Source organism: Melanerpes formicivorus, unplaced genomic scaffold (genome assembly GCF_026170545.1).
Source record: "Melanerpes formicivorus ecotype bairdi unplaced genomic scaffold, bMelFor1.0.p_v2 SCAF_477, whole genome shotgun sequence".
Classification (NCBI taxonomy): Eukaryota; Metazoa; Chordata; class Aves; order Piciformes; family Picidae; genus Melanerpes; species Melanerpes formicivorus.
This window is the reverse complement of record NW_027142829.1, coordinates 137,117-142,574: the sequence shown is the minus strand read 5'-3', so window position 1 is coordinate 142,574 and position 5,458 is coordinate 137,117. Positions and strand designations below refer to the sequence as shown.

General features: G+C 41.9%; 1 pseudogene; it reads left to right on the top strand.

Moving 5' to 3' along the window:
* Window positions 1–211: 211 nt before the first annotated feature.
* Window positions 212–3,729, top strand: LOC137459980 (hyaluronidase-4-like; annotated as a pseudogene).
* The last annotated feature ends 1,729 nt before the right edge of the window (window positions 3,730–5,458 follow it).

The following is a 5,458-nucleotide window of genomic DNA, read 5'->3' as shown; positions in this document are numbered from 1 at the left end:
GGATGGGGAGTAGGGTGAAGCCCTCATAGCCCAAGAGGAGATGTTTCCTAACCTGCTGCACCACTTATACGTAAATAAGTTTATGGGGCTGGATGGCATACACCAGAGGGTGCTGAGGGAGCTGGTGGAAGTGTTCATCGAGCCACTTTCCATCATTTACCAGCAGTCCTGGCTAAGTGGGGCGGTCTCAGTTGACTGGAGATACGCAAACATGATGCTCATCTACAAGAAGGGAGAGAAGGAGGACCAGGGGAACTACAGAGCTGTCAGTCTGACTTCAGCGTTAGTGAAGGTCATGGAGCAGGTCATCCTGAGTGCCATCATGCAGCATGTGCAGGGCAACCAGATCAGGCCCAGTCAGCATGGGTTCATAAAGGGCAGGTCCTGCTTAACTAACCTGATCTTGTTCTATGACAAAGTGACCTACTTAGTGGATGAAGTAAAGCCTGAGGATGGTGTTTATCTGGACTTCAGTAAAGCCTTTGACACCATTTGCCACAGCATCCTCCTGGAGAAACTGGGTGCTGATGGCTTGGATGAGTGGACAATTCACTGGGTTAAGAACTATCTGGATAGTTGGGCTCAAAGAGTGGTGGTGAATGGAGTTAAATCCAGTTGGTGGCCAGTATCCAGAGGATGCTGGAAAACCTTTAGGCTTGAAACAGAAGGGAAAAAGTTGTATGGAGTACTGAAATCCTTGCCAGGCTGGACATAGACCAAAGAAGCTTTCTGATTATTTCAGTGTATGCTGGAAAATGACCCAGTCGCTGGCAACAAGAATATCACGAAAAGTACAAGCTAAGCATGAGGACTGATTTTGTGGATGTTTCAGTGAGTCATTAAATCAATTCATCAAACCATTCACCTCTTACCAGAGCTAAGCATGGGTTTAATCTTCCAAGGTGGACCACTGTCAGGTGTAATTGTCTACAGACATTTATTCAACATGAAGTGGAGGAGAAGTAAATAGCATAAGGACAGTTGATCAATTTTCTTCATTTTCCATATTCAGGAGTCCAGCTACCCAACTGGCCATCAGAATGCAAGTATTCCCATGTACATAATAAGACAAGTTCACTATGGTGACAAAACAGGGTGAGGCAACAGAGGTCAGCTGACTGTCCTGATGAACACACAAGCTTGTATCCTGTCTGCTAAAATCTGCTCTCTATTGTCCAGAAGTTCCAATTATTCATCAAAATAAGTTAAATTTTACTACAAAATCACAATCAATACCTGTCTTCCAACATGCCACACGTGTGTTAAAATGCTGAGCTATAGCTTTTGATGTTTTACTCAGCTTATTCCATACAGATGCTATAGGAAATAGCTCTGCTGCACCAGATTCATACTTTGATTTGTAGTATTTTGAGGGTGCCCTGACTGCAATTTTAAATGTTCCTTGGAAGTTTGTGCTGCTCAGGCTTCCCAGCACCTTCAGTAGCATCATTGAAACACTGTACTAAAGTGGTTTGAATCTCAGCTACAGCTCATCAGTGTCACTGGGTCAGTCAGGTAACTGTGAGGTGAGGTCCTGGGGCATTTTTATTATTCACTATGCAGCATATTCAGTCCCCTGCATTTGTTGACACAACAGAGATAGTCTGCAGAATCTCACTGAGGCAAATCACTAAAAGATGTCCTGGTCCAATAAGCCCCCATCCATATGAGGGAAGCCACAATGTATCATCCCACACTGTCCTCTCTGAGGCTGCTGCAACCTCTGCAGCTCTCAGGGTCACTTCCTTTGCCAACAGCCCCTGAGCATATTGCCTCCAAATCCAGATCCAGCACAGAGAGGAAGATATGCTGCTGATGGCATGGCTTCAACTGGACAAGCCTTGTTGCATCCCATCAGACTTCTGAGTGTATCATCTTTAGCTTTGCTGGGGAAAAGTCAACAGAAAGATTATTCTGTAAAACTCCAGGGGTTTTACTGGATTTGTTTCAAACCCCATGCACATCTTTGATACGCGTATTTGTCAACGTCATATTGTTGCAACAGTGTTACAAGAGAAAGGAGAAAAAGAGCTTTGTCTTTATTCATCATTTGTAACTTTTCTAATCCCTTGATATGAACTGAATAAAGTGAGGTCACTGGAGTAACATTCTAGTTACAAGATAAGTGCCAAAGTTTGGAATTGTGTTTCTCAGCTCTAGATTAGAGTAGAATAGAATAGAATAAACCAGGTTGGAAGAGACCTTCAAGATCATCATGTCCAATCTATTATCCAACCCACCTAATCAACTAAACCATGCAACCAAGCACCCTATCAAGTCTCCTCCTGAACATCTCTAATGATGGTGACTCCACCACCTCCCTGGGCAGCCCATTCCAATGGGCAATCACTCTCTCTGTGTAAAATTTCTTCCTAACATCCAGCCTAAACCTTCCCTGGCACAGCTTGAGACTGTGTCCTCTTGTTCTGGTGCTGGTTGCCTGGGAGAAGGGGGAGAGGGAATCCAGCAAATGCTTAGTCATTTTCTTATCATTTAGCCAAATACTCTTTTTTCTGCAGTATCCTATGATTTGTTTCAAGAACTCCTCTTTATCATAGTATCATAGTGTCAGTCACGGTTGGAAGGGATCACAAGGATCATCTAGTTCCAATCCCCCTGCCATGGGCAGGGACACCCCACACTAGATCAGCCTGGTCAGAGCCTCATCCAGCCTGGGCTTAAACACCTCCAGGGACAGGGCCTCAACCACCTCCCTGGACAACCCATTCCAGGGCTTCACCACTCTCATGGGGAAGAACCTCCTCCTCACATCTAGCCTGAATCTCCCCACCTCCAGCTTCATTTCATTTCCCCTAGTCCTGGCATGACTGCGTAGCACTCATCTGGACTTCCCTTGCTATGCAAACAGCCTGACCACCAATTTAGCAGAGGAAGCCTCTCATAGATGCCTGCAACAACTGAAAGGCCTGTGCTCCCTGAGGTATGATGTCATATTGAACCTGAAAATATTCCATATGACTGGAAGCCCATGAGCTAAAGCAAGAGGACATAACACGACCATGATTTGTTTTAATAGGCTTGGCTATTATCCTTGATACACATTGCAGGAAGACCCTGTTAATAGTGTCCTACCCTAGACTTCACTTTGCAAACTCAACTGGAAAAAAAATGGCAGGGACAATAGCTATTACATCCAGGCTGAGGACTTCAGTGGATTAGCTCTCATACACTGGGAATACTGGAGACCTCAGTGGGCCCACAACTAGGATACAAAGGTTGTCTGCAGAACAAAGACCAGGACACTCATAAATGAAATGGAAGGGAACATTTCAGCAAATAATGTTGAACATTTAGCCAGAGTTGCCTTTGAAGAAAGTGCTCAAGCTTTTATAAAGGAAACAATTGCATTTGGAATGAAAAGTAGACCAAAGGCCTGTGGGGATACTATTTATACTCTGGCTGCCATTATTACAGTTTCTATGATCATAACTACACTGGTTCCTGCCCAGAGTGAAGTTTTGAAGAACAATGAATTTTCCTCACTCTGGAATAGCAGTTCTATTCACAGTAAGAAATGCCTTGGAAACAGTCTAAACAATTTTCTACTTTTCTCAGTTTAGATTGAATGGATCCATAAATATTTCTTCCATGATATCCCAAGATTATGCTTTGCCTGTATTTGTGTATATTAGGTTACAGAGATGGCAAGCTTTTGCTGGAATAATGTGGGCTGCTTTAAACATTCTTGCAGATGGTGCCTCAGGATAGAAACCCTCCTACTTGGGCCAGCTCTGCTGTTAATTATTCACATGCTTTAAAGAGCTCAATGTTCTGAAGAAAAAACACAGCCTTAAGTACCTACTTATTTATTTATTATTATTATGCTTTAATTCATCACTAAATTATACTCAAATATGCATTTGAATGGATTAAAAGGATTTCAGCAATTTGTTGTAGTATGTAGGAGGAATTGTACATTAATAAATGTTACAAAATAAATGTTAATACATTAATCCTCCCTGATGTGCTTTCTTTTGCTCAGGTATGCAATCAATAACTAATCATCAGAGAACTGCCCCTTTTATAGAAAGGAAACTGAGGCAGTGATGTTAGCAACTTGCTCAGTGTTACATGAGAATAGGAAACTGAAACCAATAGATTTTCTGCACACCTCCATCTCTAAGATATTTAATTTAGTCCTGTACCTACCTTGAAGCAGGCAAATGGTACACCAGAACTTCTCACATCAGTTGAACACACACACACACTCAAATATTTTCAAGATCAGTGTCTTACCCTAGTCCTTATTTATGTGATTCTGAACATCTTCCCAGAAACTGGATGAAGACAGCCAGTTTCCTGTGAAAAAGTAGTATAAGCTTCTGTCACAAACCTGTCTCCACGTAGAGAGTGACTGCACTGCCAGCAGGCTTCAATCTTTGTGTTTCAGAATTTAACTACTGAGTTGTATTCACTTTTTGAAGGCTATGTTCAGTCTTTCATCCCAGGTACAGTGCCAGAAGTTGGCACTTTGGGAAGGAGGTGCAGACAACTGTTTTGGTTTTATCCAGACTGTCCTTCTTTAGTTTTGCTAGAAGAGGATAGAAGGACAACAATAACAGCTGCAGACTGATGTGTATCCTCTTTGACACTTTATGCTCAGTTTCCACCACTTTTCCCCTTCAGGCAACTAATTTCTGTGAAGTTTTTCTGCTTTGATTCTTGATATGCTTGTGGCCCTCAATCTCCCTTAAACTGATGATGATGTCTAGGGAGTCACTTGTATATCAATGATCTTTCATCTTCAGTGCTTGTAGCATAGCAATTCACTTGTTGCTGATCCTTAATCACTGTTCAAAATAAGGATCAGCATTCAAACACAAATTACCCTTCCCTTACAGGCTGCAATATCCTACAGCAAAAGGTACAGTGAAAGACATCTCTGAAACAAACTCAGAAACAGCAAGTGTTGTGGGTCAAGGCCTAAAACTACCACAGCAAGAAAACTGTAACTAAATTGTTAAGACTCACCAAGTGTTGCATTTTCCCTTCCATTTAAGGCTGCACAATGCCAATATTATTCTCCCTCCTATAGTGGGTGCCTATTTACAGTCGTTTTTTCTAAGGTTTTTGTAAGAATCTGAGCGAACTCCTAGGGAAAGCATCAAGGACAATGCATGTCATTGGAATCACAGCTTTCAAATTGGAGAGTGACTGGAAAACAACTGATTGACATAGCAGAATGGCTCTCTCCTTCCCTTTATCAGCAAAAACAGAACTGAGGGAATGCTTTGGGGAATTTTCATGTTAAAAATCCTACTTTAATTAAAAGATTTTTGTTGCTTCTAGTAACTGACGGGATATAAAATAATTACATTTTGTATCAAAGCAAATTAAAATGCATTTTTCCCCCCTTGTGTTTGTTCACTTTCTTATTAGCAACATCTCAGGCAATTTGCACCACAACCTTGTGTTACTAGCCTTTGTACTGTAGACA